Genomic DNA, 14,755 nt, shown 5'->3' with positions numbered 1-14,755 from the left:
AATGGCTTCTTTACAGTGTTTCTTTCACATGAAAATCCTAAAGTCGAGAATGGAAATGGACTCCTTTGCTACCTGGCTAAATATTTATTTGGGGTTTTTATTTTCTGGTTTTTTTTTTTTGTATGTTTGTTTGTTTTTTTCCTTCTTTTCTTTCCTCAGAAGTTAAGACATGGTCCACTGCTAGTATTATCTTCACTACGAGATTGGTGAGACACTGGTACAGGCTGGCTGCCCCATCCCTGGCAGTGTTCAAGGCCAGGCTGGACAGGGCTTGGAACAACCTGGTCTAGTGGAAGGTGTCTCTGCCCATGGCAGGAGCATTGGAACCAGATGGTCCTCAAGGTCTCTTCCAAAATAAACCAGTCTATGATTATGAAAATTGTTAGTTACCACAGCTTCTATCTATAGTTTGACATTGCATTCTGATGCGGAAGCAAGTAAGACACATTAGTTCAACATCATTAAACTTATCAGAAGAGCTAGTGGTAGGATAATATTAACAACTGAAGACTGTAATAATATTTTGGGAAGACATGGGTAAAAATATATTGGAAAAAATAGGCACTGAAATGGCAAGATGCATGTGTGCTACAAAACCTGTAATGAAAATGATAGTGAAATGATCCTGAAAAAAAATGGATGGATAGTTCTTTTACGCTCTTGCACTGAAAATAGCAAAACCAGGTAAATTAACACAAGGTAACATGAAGATATATGAGAAAGAGCCTAAAACTGACTAATCAAATGCCATAGGTTTCCAAGACTGAGTCCTAAACCACATTTATACAAGAACACGCTGATAAATCTATCAGAAAAGTATTTGCTGAAAGGGTCTTTGAAACAAAATTTCAGGCTCCAGGAAAACATCTGTGGATGGTTTTATGAAAAAGAATTACTAGACAAAAGACAGAGCTGAAATATAGAGATTTTGATTAGGGCAGCACCTTAGCTTCTCACTGTAATAAAACATAGAAAAACGTTTGAACTCAACACATATTTTAAAGTAGTTTACAAAAAGGCATTGATTTTTAAGGCCAGAAGGACCCCTGAAGAAACTAGTCTGACCCTAGTGTAAACCAGGCCAAAGAACTTAATCTACATGCTTGGGTTTTGAATCCAGTAATTTAGTTTGATGAATCACGCAGATAGACAAAGAAGTTACCACATGGCAGGTGAAAATGCAGATTTGCAGGTACTCTGCCACAGCTGCCCACAAGCATGCATGCCTTATAGAAAAATAACTGCACATCATCCATCCCAGCATGTGAGAGTTGCAAAAGAGAAGGCTTTCCAGAGATCCATGTTTGCATTCCATTGTAGCTGTTGCTAACTCTTTCCTAATAGGGAACAAGGCAGAAGGCACAGCTAGGCAGTCTCTCAAGACGACAGAACCCTTTTAACATATTTGTCTCCTTCCTTTCCTTTCCTTGGGTTCTCCCTTATCAGGTCAGGCAGGAATGAATGACCATGCCAGCTTGGTCTTGCTTAATCTGAAACCCAGTTCCAGCTCTTCTCTTCTTTGCCAGTGGACGCAGACAAAGCTTATCTGTTTTCTTTCGGAAACACGAACTAACTAGGACCATTTTTCTAATTTCAATGACTTTTTCAAAACAAATGCTGTTCTCTCAAATTCTTTTGTTCACTTGATGTCCCAATAAATCCCGTATCTCATTCAACAGGGGGAAATGTAATCCTACGTACTACGGGAAGCTAACAGCACTGACGAGTGCTTTTCTTAGCAATCACATCAAAGAGTGAGAATTGCTGCTATTTGTAATTTACATGAGAGAAATATATTTTAGAGAAAAAAATACTACTTAAGAATGTAGAGAGCACCAGGGGAAATGGATGGGTGAAAGATAACTTCATGACTAAGTAGATAAACATCAAGATGAAGTAGAGAAGTCTGTTTAGATGCCAGTCCCTAGTTGTCCTTGATACCTTCAGAAGATGCAAGAATCAAAGAGTTAACTAAACAAACACACACTAGTTCGCCCATGGCTCTTGGAGAAATTACCAACATATCATCTTCGATGCTTCAGTAAGTATACCATTCAAGACAGTATTGCACTGTTGCTCTTTGGAGCTCGGTAATAAATGACCAGTAGCTGCAGGGCAACCTGTTACTACTGTTCAGTACTGAGAAATGTCTCAAGGTCACTCAGCCTTGGAACACATTGAAGATGACCTCACTCATCTGACGTAGATTACAACAACTCTTTTGTTATGTGTGAATGAGGCATTAGTGATCTGGAAGTCGACATAAAAAGCACCAGGAAATTCTAAATGCTACAACTGACCCTTGCAGCTCTGCACTAACCCTAACTGCACCTTAAGTCAGAGTTAAAGCTGCTGGCAAAATAAGCGTTTGGGAAAAGGCAGTCTTGTTTATTATGTCAGTGTTATTACCCACAGTTCATGTGATCAGGCAGTTGGACTAGACGGTCATTGTAGGTCCTTTCCAACTAAAATATTCTATTCTATCTTAATTCTATTCTATATTGTCAGAATGAGAACCTAATCTTTCTTTTTGATCTTCTACAGGCAGACCACATATTTTGTGTGGAAGAAGTCTGAGGAAAAGTAACAATAATTACTATCTTAGGAAGTATTGACAGCTAAAGGCAATTTGCAGCCTTTCAGTCAGTAACATATGTATTTCTGCTCAGGTTTCAGGGCTGAGCAAAGATAAATTCTCTTGATCTCACAAGGCTGGTTGGCATACACTGAGGTATTTGTAGTGAGGTGTTTGTGCAAAGACGCACTGCTGTTGACAGCAAAGGAATTTGTCTTTTGCGGACGGAGTGAGGCCAAGGCTTAGGTGAAAAAAAAAAAAAAGAAGAAAAAAGTAGTTACAGCATTCACATATCATTCTCTTTCCTCCAAGTGATTAAATACAGAGATGTTAGGTGGGATCCTCAAATGGTCTTTAAATGACAGATACTCAGAGGGGTTGCTTTAAATACGTGTTTAGTTTGCTGCTCCCTCCTGGGTCACCAAAAGAACCTCAAAGATCGGAGGTGTCTTCTCTGCACTACTCACCTGTGTGTACCACCCTGTCTTCTTCCTGGAAAAACAATTGGGTAAAAGGCTGGAAAAGGCTCAACGGAATGCACACCCTAACACTTAAGTTATGCAAATGCTCAGCGGTGTTTTGAAAGCCGCTGTATGCAGACAACTGTGCTGGTCTCCGAAGGATGTGACAGCCTTTAGGCTACACCTCCATGTCTTCTCTGAGGGGACGTGCAGGGTGTCTGGAAAAGGCACACCCCCAGCCGCGGTCTCCTTTCTGCTTGCATACTGCAGTGGAGATTGTTTGGCGAGATGGCTCTTGAAGCCCAGGCTGCCACTACCTGTTAAATTTTACAGGTATGTGGTGGTTTAATGAGGAAGAAAATCTAGATTGCTAACTAGTAACCATAAAGTGTATGCACTACCCATACACCTAGTCCCCTGGTTTCTCTGTGCCTCAGGCAAGCACTTTGGGTATGAGGAATGTGGAGGAATGGATACCTCTTTGTGAATCAAACACCGATCTGTCCTCCGTGGAGTCCTGCAGCCTCCTGCTAAAGCAGAGAGGCCGGGCTATTAATGGGTTTGCACAGACCCCTTGAGGCGATGTCCTGGTTCCTCCCGGACGAGCCGCCCAGTTTCTCAGCCTCGCAGCTCTGGCGAGTGAACCAACTCCCTCCCCAAGGGCAGCAGGGGACAACCTGCCTGCGGGCTGCCGCTCAGGGCACCTGGTCGGATGGTGGCCCCAAACCCACAGAGCGGGACAGCAGGTTAGGCGGGAGCCGCGGCCCGTGAGGGTGTTGCAGGGCCGCTGCTTTAACCCTTCCCTGACTGCTACCTGAGTGCCGCTCGCCCCTTCTGGTGCCCGGCAGGAGAAGGAGGAGCAGCGGGGTACCTGGAAGCCCCAGCACCGCAGGGCGGTGGTCGCTGCTGCTCCTGCTCCTCCTCCTCCCGACGGGCTGCACCGCCGAGGCGAGTACTCCGCTCCCTCAGCCGCCGGCAGCGGCCATGGAGAGCCGCCGCCGCCTGTGAACGCTGGAGGGGGCTCTCGGCCGCCTCCTCCCGCCGGCGGCTCCCCCTCCGGGAGGGGGCAGGGTTAGGGGAGGTGCAGCCGCGGCAGCGCGGAGAGCGGCGTCCAGTTCCCGCTCCCCCCGTGTGCTGGCGGCAGTAGGACCCCCAGCTCCGCAGCCGCCTGTCCGCTTTCTCCTTAGTGCCCGGCCCGGTGGGCTCCCCCCGCTGCAAAGCCGGACATGGCGACCCTGCTTCTGCGAGCCCCCGGCTGTCCTCCTCCTCCCCCCGCCGCCGCCGCCACCACCACTCCTGCCGCCGCCTTCTCCTCCTCCTGCCCACGGAGCTTTTAATGGCTCGGACCTCCGGCGGCCAAGCGCGACTGTCCCTGCACCAGCCGCAGCGAGGAGAGCCCGCGGGAGCCCGCGCAGCCCCAGCCCCGCGCACGGTAAGGGCGGCACGGTGAACAATGGGGCCGGGCGGGAGCGGCAGCGGGTGGCGCCCGCCGGGCACCGCGGCGTGGGCTGCGGGCAGGCGGCGGGACCCGCCCGCGGGGCGCCGGAGGGCGTGAGGGAGCCGGCGGCCGGCACCACCGCCCCCTTCCTCGGGCGGTGACAACCGGCGGACAGCTCAGCCCCGCGTAATCCCATTACCGAGGGTAATCCGCAGGGAGACTCACAGACCACCTTCCCTCCCCGCTGCCCCCGGGACGGCTAGGGCGGCCACTCAACTTGGTGCCTTTTGTTTCGCCCCCCTGGCTGGGACCCGGCCCCCCGCGGCGGCTGCCCGGCGGCGGGTGGGACGCCCCGGGGCGGGAGCGCTGAGGGGACGCTCGGTGACGGCCGGAGTTGGAGAGAGGGAGGGACGGGCGGACGTCCCCGCTGTCCCGAGGGAAGGTTTAGCTCAGGCTGGCGGGGAGGTGCCGCTCCGGGGGGCGTGCGAAGGCAGCTCGGCCCCACGGCGGCCGGGGGAGGGCGGGACGGCCGGGCAGGGCCCGAGCAGTGGCGGTGTGTGTGGGCTGCCCGCTCGGCCGCGGCCAGAGCCGCCCCCCACCCCCCCCGGACTCCCTTGGCGGAGCTGGCGGCTCCCGGTGCTCCCTCAGCCTTCCCGCTCAGGGGTGCGCTGAGGCGGCTCTGGCCTGGTTGCTTCGACGCTTCAGACATTGCTTTGCCCCTGTCCGAGAGGGAAAGTTCTCCGCTTTTGGGTTTAAGAGGCCTCAAACGGGCATGAACCGCTGGGGAAAGTTTTGAGTAAACAGAAGTTAATTTCCGAGTGGGAGCTCGTGTGTAGTGGGCCTTATCATTCGTGATTCGTCTGCTTTTCTTAAAGCACACACAAATTCTGTGCACTTGTGTTATAAAGTTGCCGGTTTTGGCATGAAATAAATGAAACGCGCAGTGTATCTTTTTCGGTCACAGCCTTCTTACCAGGGCTTCCTTCAAAGAGATCTGTCCCTAGAGAGTAGCGAGATGATTGCTCTGAAGGAGCAGTGTCGCACAGCTGTTTCACTCTCTGTATCTCAGATACTTACACTCCGTGTATTGCGTCCAGTAAGTATTTACAGCAGGCAGCTGATGTTGGAATCAAATCAACAAAAAACAAAATTCCTAAGGAGTCAAGAAAAGCCCCAAATGTTCTTGTGAATTAAGATATCCCCTTCCCCTACTTTTTTTTTGTGCAAGAACTGCAGTATCTAGCTAATGAGTGGATCTAAGCCCTTCAGAAATGGTCCCACATACCAAGAAAGTACAAAATCCTCTTAGCTATGCCTCACGTGTCCAACCTGCTGGGGTCTCAAAACTCTGCGCTGGGTGACACATCAGGACGAGGACTGGAGCCATGGGTGTGCTGTGTCCGCCGCGTTGCAGTGTGGGGCTTGTAGTTACCCTGACCTGCAACCACGCTGATAAGCACTGCGTGCATAAGGAGCATGCTGTGAATGGAGCCAGGTGAGAGCTTGTCGTCCCCCTTTGCACAGGCCCTCCCTGGTATCAGAAGTGCCTGATGCCAAGCAAAGTGTAACAGCTCAGTGGCTCAAGGATCCTGCTTAACGCTTTTGATTTCTAATTCATTCTCTCAGGTATGGTTTGCTCTAGGTTTGGATAGAGGCTCTTTGCAAATAGCAAAGTTGAGAGGTTATGCATAACACGTTGAATGACAGTGGTTATTTTTGAAATCGGAGATGTTGCTATATAAGCCCAAACACACTCTAAATGCATTTATCCCTACAGACTGAAGATGAAATGTAGCTGTGGAAGGGGGATCATTGGCAGTAGGGCCAACAGTGAGCATCATGGGAAGGGGTTAGAAAGCTGTATTTCTGTGCTTTTTTTTTTTTTTTTTTTTGTTATATCTTGTATATAGGCAATTAAATTGTGTTTTTTTTCTTTTTTTTTTTTTGCTTCTATTTTTGTGAACAAACCGAACAAGCAGAATGTGTAACACATGGCAACATGGAATGTCAAAATGTCAAAAGTTGGTAAGAGATTGAATGTGTAACAGCAAAGCTTGACTTCTATTTAATGGCTGGACTTCAAATTGGAAATCTTTTATCCTCTCCCATGTTGGCACAGTTCATTAGTCATTTTGTGGTCAGTACTTTAAAGCATGCTACTTGTAACCAAACTTTCTGAAAGAAAATTGTGGATGATAAATGACCAGAGGGGAAACACCACTGAAATGTGATGGTCTGAAAAATGAAAGAGAAAGACTTGATTTAGGAGATGTAGTTCTGCATTAAAATTCAGATCAAGAATTCTGAATTTAAAGAGCTATTCAGTAAACTTTCCCTGCTGATTTTAGATTAATTTGACTTAAGAAAAAATCCAAACTTCTCCTGAAGAAATACATACAGGATGAAAATTAGCAGCTCTTTTTAAAAAATAGAAGAATTCTTGACACTGATGAATACGAGGCTGCCAGTGCTGGCAGCTTTTTAGATTATGTATGCTTCCTGATGGAGCTGTGCAAAAGAGATGCTGCTCTGGTTTGAAATATCATTGCATTAAGTCTTTAGCTTGTTCTTGGGCACAGGTTTCTAAATCTAAAGGGACTGAATACTGCAGTGTCTCATGAAATGTTAGGGCATGAGACTGGGAAGATGGTCCATGGGACCATGTTATTTTCACAGTGTTTGCAGTGACAAGTTGGCTGGTGGGCAGAGAAATTCCAGGGCTGACACTGGGATAAAGGATCATGAGCCTGTTGCTGGTGAGGCGTGTACGTCCCCTCAGGTTTTGCAAGGTGGAAGGAAGACTGCGCAGGGAACAATGTTGTGTCTTCACTGGCTGTTAATGGTTGTCCGTCCCTCTTTTCCGAGACTGGAATTTGAAGTGTGGGTCAGTGCTCTGACCTTGTCTCTGCTTCACGTGGGGGAATGCAGATTGTGTCTTGCTGACTGCAGGGGGGAGCTGGATTCAGAACTTCACTGGAATCGACCTGACCTATCTTTTCAAACTTAGGTTCGTAATTATAAGTATTTTTTGCAGCTGTAGGGTTGGGTTGCAAAGCCTGATTATATACATAAATGAGGTTCTAGTGGATGTTTTCTGCAGTTAAAGCTCTGTATTATCAATCTTGGTTATGTTCTAGGGTAGAATCACTATGTTTGCATTATACTTTTCATACTGCTGTGATATTAGTGATGGGGACAAAACTTACTGGTTTTGGTTTCTAGTTTGGTTTTTTTTTCCACTATTTTTTCATGGTGCTTGTCTATGCGAATATCCTTATTTTATATAGTCTTTTTGAGAAAAGCATGATAAAAATGCTGTTTATTGAATTTGGGTCCACCAACTTGTCCTGCTTTTTTAGTTTCTTCTTTTAGTAGTTGGCATGTTTATCTTAAAAGGGCCTTTCCAGACTTAATTTCATGACTTTGTAAGGTTGCAGTTTGTGTGTTTTCTGCTTTTCTGTGTACTTTTCTGACTGGTAGGTCATGAGTAGATGAAATTTATACTTTACAGATGGTCTGCTGAATTAGGGAGAGTAAAGGGACAACTTGCTTTTCTGGTTGTAAAGGCACAGAAGACTGATTACAGAGGTATAAAAGGTCATGAGGCTCAGTCAGCTTTGAATTTATGCAAAATGTCAGTAAATCTGGCCTGCAGAAATGTAGGCGAATCGAACAATTAGGTCAGTCTTTATCAGATGTGGGCACTGGCTTGTTTGTAATCAATTGCAGCATGACGAGCTTTTTAGCCTTGTCTGTAATGAAGTGGACTTGATTAAATATTGTGAGCAATGAAAATATGATATGCCTTCTGGGGGATTTGAGAAACCGGGTGTGCAGCTACAGTTGTTTGGGGTTTTTTTGAGTCTGGAACTATAAATACGGGAAATGATTTTTAATGTTTGGTTATCAGAAAGGGCTTAAAAAAGAATGGAGCCTCTGTTAGTTGGTACTCAAACAAAATGAAGTCGTGCTGGTGAAGTTCACAGAGGTGCTAAAGTTCTGTTTTCTGTTGATCTTGGAGGGAACTGTGATTTTTGTGATGTGCACTCGAATGTCACGCAGTAAAGTCTGTATAGTAAAACCTGGTTTTGTGTCGCTGTATAAAATGGAGGAAGGAAGCCATGAAATCTGCATACTGAGGTTTACAGTAGATTTCTGTACAATACACATTTGTTACTAGGCACAAAGAACACCTGGGGGGTTGGGTGGTATTTCAGTGTGAGGCAGGGATGGTGTTTCCAGACTGTGTTTTCTTTCCCAGGTCATAAATTGGGTGTAATGGTAAAGCCCCCTGAGAGGTGGGAGACTGTGTCTCTGAGGCGGTGTTCTTGGTTCACTTCCTGGTGATCCTTCGCCTATGCAGCACTCTTCTGCTTGCCATTAAAATCAGGTTTTTGGCTACCTTGGCGTTGTTACTGGAGGTTACTACTCAAATGAATAGTAATGCTAATGATGATTTCAATTCCAGTTTCCTTGCAAATATGCTGACCTGGGGGCCAAAGTAATGGTTTGACCTTGCAGGGTGACTGAATTTGCCACAATGAAAGTACTGTAAGAGACTATTACACTCCAATTTAAGGTGTGATTCTACTGACTTGTAAGGCTCTTTAAATTGCTGTTTCAAGCTCTCTCCCTCATTGGGTACGTTAAGACAGAAAAGAGTAAGTCTTGGAACCAGAGACCTTCTCCTCCCCCCAGGGCATCTATTTCTAGAATAAGAGGTGTGTGCAATACACAAAATATTACAGAAATTCTACAGCTGCAGATGTGTCACATGGAGAGTTTTGTCTGAAGAAAAGCAATGATTTTCTCAACAGAGATACTAGCAGCAAGCCATTCCTGCCTGAAACAGCTGCTGTTGAGTGAGGGAGTAGGCTTTGGATACATAAAGGAAATAGGAATGCTGCTTCTGGGAGAAGCTTCTCACATACCTGCATTGTCTTGTACAAAACACTGCTAGGGAAGGGCACAAATTTTTATAGGCCAGAAGATGACTTACTGGTAACCTGGAAAACCTAGCAGTAATAGGAGAGAGTGGTATTATTGGGTGCTTCCTTCTCTGGTCTGGAGCTGCTACTTCTGCTGGCCAGCATCAGCCTTTCTGTGTCTTTCATTCCTGATTACTGCAGGACCACTTGTTTGATCACTGGTCATGAATAATACTAACGACTACGTCTCCTTCATGAAGGACCCTTATTTTCAGTCACCTGCACTGAAGGCAGAGGTCAAGAAGACATTTTTCAATTTATTCAAATAGCAAATGTGGCACAAAAGGTCTCGCTGCTCAGTAACCTGTGTACATTTAATTGGCTCTTTCTGCTCCGCATAGTGCATTTTTCTGCTGGTTATGCTCTTTCAAATAATATTTTTTTCAGTGCCTGGATTAAGCAGTTGAGCTGCAGACATCATGTGTTCATTTCTTCCATCTCTGAGTGTTGTTTTTGGCCATGTCCCAGCCTACACTGAACAATACCAAAGGTGTTCCACGGGGACTTTTGCTAGCCCAGCAATGGGGCACTGGCAGGCTGCTCATTAGTCTTTTATGTCTCTCCTTATCAGTTTTACTGTGAAACTCCCTATCGCTTCGGTTGCACATGTTAGAATAATTAGGCTTCCTGTTCAGCAGGTTTGTATGGCATTGATTTTTGTCCTGGAAATTCAGGGGAGGGGAAGAGTACCATTAAATTATGAGAAATAGCAAGTATGTCTTTGGTAGCTGCCTTTTTCCGTTGCAAGGTGTGTTTAAAACAGACTCTTGTGCAAAGAGAGTCAGGAATGCTGAGCAGACTTTTATGCTACTTATATAGGAGGTGTTTTCCCTTGCATTTGTAAATAAGTGAAAATAAATCTTAAACTTATTTTAAAAGGAAAGGAGGATGTGGTGATATCTATTCAGTTGGAGCAGGGCTTCACGTCATTCACAGTCTCTGGGAACACAGCAGGTATCAGACAGACTTGGAGCATTTCCCTGGCCACCCTGATCTTCCTTGTGGTTATGGGAAGAGAGAATGGGGTGTCTTTTGGAGCTGAGGATTTTTTTCCTGTTCATCTCTCACTTTTCCAGTTATCCTGGAGTTTGTTGCTTCTTATGGCTTACCATCAAAGTGAAATGAATTTGGTTTGGTTTTATTTTGTTAGTTCTCTGCAGTCTTATGATTGCAATAACAGTGGTTACAAGTGAGAAGTCTGTGGCCAACTCTTGCTGTGGTGTGTAATAAGTAGTGTCTTTTTCAGATTAAAGAAAAGTATGATTTGTTTAGTTTGTCCTGCCTGAGGTTATTTTCTCAAACAAGGCTAAAAAGGAAGGCAAAGCTCTTATAGAAGTAAGAATCTGCAGAAGTTGTGTTTTCACTCAGGAGTTTGCTGCTTTCCAGGGAACAGTTAGTATTGAGGTCCCTAACAATATGACAAATAGTAAACGGAGAATGGGGGGGGGATTCAGTTGCTGCACCTTGTAGAGAATTAAGAGTGTATTTGTTTAGCAAGTAGTCTTGGTGCATTACAGAAGCTGAACTTGGTGTGAACCTGCAAGATTAACCTCCTTGGAGGTAGTTTTCCATCCTTTTAATTGAAGACCTTGGCTCCTATCTTATCTCTGTGGAAATTCCTCCCGAAAACCTCTGTTTTGCATTGTGTTTGTAAAAGCTGAAACCACTAATGTTTACCTTTAACATATTAAACATTCAATGTTGCCTTTTAAGCAGAGGCATCAGTATGTGCCTGTAGGAAGATCAACTCTATGGTTATGCCATTGTAACCTGTATTGTTCATTAACCATTTTTTACAGCTTAGCTGAATTAACTGGTGTAATGTGGAAAAAAAAATTGTTCAACGTTTTGGTGCAGAATGCCGTTTTTGTCCCCTTTGTCCTTTGAAATGTTGAGCATTATTTTCAGTACTCTGGAAAATAAAATACTAGAAAACATGAAAAGAAATACAAAATAAGGGAAAAGGAAAAGATACCTAGAATGTAGTCTAATGGAGTCAATAAATATTGAACCTGAAGCTAGCAGAAAATACCCTGGCATTGCCTCCATAGCAAATAAATAAATAAATAAAACAGACAAAGCAGATGGTGTGATAGTATTGCAGTGAAGAGAAGGGCAAGTGACTCTGCCATTTGAATATAAAAAAGGTTTTAAAAAGGCATTCTAATTAAGTGCTGCTCACAGCTCTGCGTTTACTAATAATATTTGAATTTCGAGATAAGTCAGAAACGGCACAATTCCAAGAACATAGGATCCAAGGATCCATTTGCCTAAAATCTGTGTGTCAGAAGTGAACCTCTAAGAGAAGAATTTCTAAATGGACCTGTAGGAAGGGAGGTTCTGGTGGTAACTTTATGGGGTAAGTTGTTCCTTCATATTATTTACAATTAAGGCTTGAATGGTAACACTGACTCTTTGTTTCTGACTGTTCTCTGCCTATACCTCTGTAAACTGTTGGGCAAACAGTGAAACTTAATTAAAACATAAGTGCTTAATAGAGGAGAGACTCAAGTCCCTGCAGCTATTGCTGGAGGTCATCTGCATTGCCTGTTCAGCTGCCCCATTGGCACACGTATTGGCTGGGCAGTTGCATTGATGCTGCTTAAAGCAAATGCAGCCTTGTGCCATCTAATTAGCAGTGAATAAATAGGACAGTGTGGAGAGAGGGGTTGGCTGGCAGTACAGGAGGTGTGTGGTGGAGTGAGCTGTGCAGCAGCTGGATTTTCATCATGAAGGGGATAAAAGTAGCACATTTGGGTGGAAACCAATTTTTATTAGATCTGTTGGTCACCAGACGTGAGCATATTTACATAGTGGCTCTTAGTGGGGAGAAAACAAACCTAACACTAATGAAGCTTGTCCAGAAAGTGTAATCTTTATTAAAAACCTTGGCCACACTGACACCAAGTGCAATTTTGCAGTTAACCTGGAGGTGCTTCTTGTAGCCATGAAGTAGCATGCCTTTATCCAGTGAAATACCAAAGTGATGGTGCAAGAGCAGTGTATCTGCATGAAGTTTACCTCCATTTGTCCAGCTTTTCAACTGCAAATCAAGGACCAAGAAATGATCAATCAGGCAACACTCTGAACATGAACATTTCTCCCTTAATTTTGTGTGCAGTGGCTGCTGGCTAAGGCACCAGATAAATCATTGGAACAGTTTCTAGTCGTAATAACACTTCAGGGATCATTTGAAGCAATGGACGAGCAAATGACTCTTGATTGTAGCTGTTTGCTTGAGAAACCCCGACACAGGAGTCATCTCTGTCCTCCTGAATGAAGAGAAATTACGTGACAGAGGAGAGCTAGGGACTAAAAGGGGCATGTTACTAGTGCATGACTGAAAAATTAGACCACCATTGTGATGGAGTAGTGTGTATGTGTCTGTACATACAATGAGAAGATGGGAGTTCAGAAGCATTTTCTTTTTCTGGAACTGAAAATCAAATCCAGCAGTCTGTATATTCAGGAAAATTCAGGTATACATGTGAAAGCATTAAAACTGAATTCAGTATTATTCTTAATCAGCTGTTTGCTAGGGTTGCTTTGACCCCCTTAGATCTGTTGGTAAAATTTCTTTGGGAAGTGGGTAAAACTACTGAATATTTTCTTGAACATTTTTTTCCTTAAGAGGGAGAGTAATGTTTGAAAATACGTATTTTATGTTATTATTTGAAATATTTAAAGTGGAGAATAGGTGATGTGATGAGAATACACAAACAAAGAAGAACCTAATTAAAGCTGAAGTAGTTGACTGCAGAGATAGTGAACTCTTTTGAGTATGTACCACAAAAGGTGGATGTAGGCAACAGAACTACATTTTCCTTCCTGGTGTCACGTAAAGAAAATAGTAGGGAGAGCTAGGTGTGCCCCTTCATCTTTGGATTCTCTGCAACATCAGTGTGATACAAGGGTATTTATTGCTGCAGGATTAGAACAAAGCTCATAGAATTTTCCTTGTAGTGTAGACATAACTCAATGGAAAAAAAAATCCTGAATAAGGGTCTATATTACGCTTTTCCGCCTGCTTTTATCAAAACAAGATGCCCTCTCCAACCTGGATAAATATCTTTCCACTTAAATGCACCCCAGGATTGGAGCTTAAGCTTGGATGTGTGCTGTGAAAGGAAAATGGTAGCTATGCATCTAATAAATGTCTACCGGAAAATGTGAAATGCTTCTAGAAGTTTAAAAGCCTTGTATCTGTGGCAGTTCTGAACTAACCCTGGAGCAGAATTCGTTTCAAGAGAATGGTGATCTGAGAATGGTTCCAGCTTGGCAAAGAAAACTTGGGTTGGAGACATGGAAGAGAAAATTAATCAGAACAATAGGTCTGGTCCTTGCAAGTAGGTTGAGTCCAGTGAAACTAATATCTGAAAATTAACTATAAACTGAACTTGACAGTGTATAACAGGACCTAAGAAGATGTTTTAAAATCTGCAAGTAATTCCAGGATTTTTCTGCAGAGGAGTTCACAGGAGTGAAATAGAATATCTACTTTTGTTTTCCCATAGAATACGTGAATTGCAGTAAGTGACCCCACTTCACTAGTGTGCATATGTTTCCTGTTGCAATCAAGTGACAGTTTGGCTCAACTTGGAGAAGGCTGAAATGCCTAAGAGCTGGAGTATACAGTATCAGCTGGGTAAAAGTTTCCCAGAGTCTTTTGGCAGTATCTGACTTTTGTGAAATAAAATACGTTGCAACGATTTATGATTTGTATGTGTGTATATTAACCAATGAGTGAATTTATTCAAGACATTAACTTGCTTAGGCAAATCCTGGAATAACCTATTTTTTTTCATTAGACTTCCAGGCTAAATTTAATTGGAATTTTGTCAGGAGGACAAGTTAGTCTGGTTACTTTTCAAGGAAAGTTTCCTAACTCCTTCTTTGGTATTCCTCCAGTAAGGCCTGATCCTTTTTTATCTACCAAGTTTAAAGCTTGAGTTCTTCCAAGTCAATTGGAAGTAACTGCAAGTAGATCATCAGCATTGTTTTGTTTAATTTACAGTGTTTATTTTGTGTTCTCCTGTTGAGGAGGTTTACTGAAATTCCTTGTGCTGTGTGGAACTGCAGAGAGGAGTAGCAGTGATATGGGTGCTTGCTTTGAGGACTCTACCTTGTAGTTCTGTGATTGGTAAAGAAAGATTTATAATACCTGGTGCAGTGGCTGGAGCGGTTCCTCTGTCACTGGGAATGGGTGGTTGCAGCGGGGACAGGCTTGTCCCCGAACGATGCTCTGAAAGCCCCAAGAGAGAAGAGCTCCACTTTTACAGTCACACAGCAACAT

General features: G+C 44.1%; 1 protein-coding gene across 1 annotated transcript in view; it reads left to right on the top strand.

The window, feature by feature from the left end:
• The first annotated feature begins 4,141 nt into the window (after positions 1-4,141).
• FARP1 (FERM, ARH/RhoGEF and pleckstrin domain protein 1) overlaps positions 4,142-14,755 on the top strand; it is a 220,571-nt gene continuing 209,957 nt past the window's right edge. Inside the window, exon 1 of the mRNA XM_061361089.1 lies at positions 4,142-4,468. The gene's annotated coding sequence lies outside the window, so the exon portion shown is untranslated. The remainder of the gene's footprint in view (positions 4,469-14,755) is intronic.

This window comes from Neopsephotus bourkii, unplaced genomic scaffold, assembly GCF_033783945.1.
Source record: "Neopsephotus bourkii isolate Nb327-2 ecotype Australia unplaced genomic scaffold, CSIRO-AGI_Nbou_v1 NB_1052, whole genome shotgun sequence".
Taxonomy (NCBI): domain Eukaryota; kingdom Metazoa; phylum Chordata; class Aves; order Psittaciformes; family Psittacidae; genus Neopsephotus; species Neopsephotus bourkii.
Note: the sequence above shows the minus strand (reverse complement) of the source record. Positions and strands in the feature narration are given on the sequence as shown.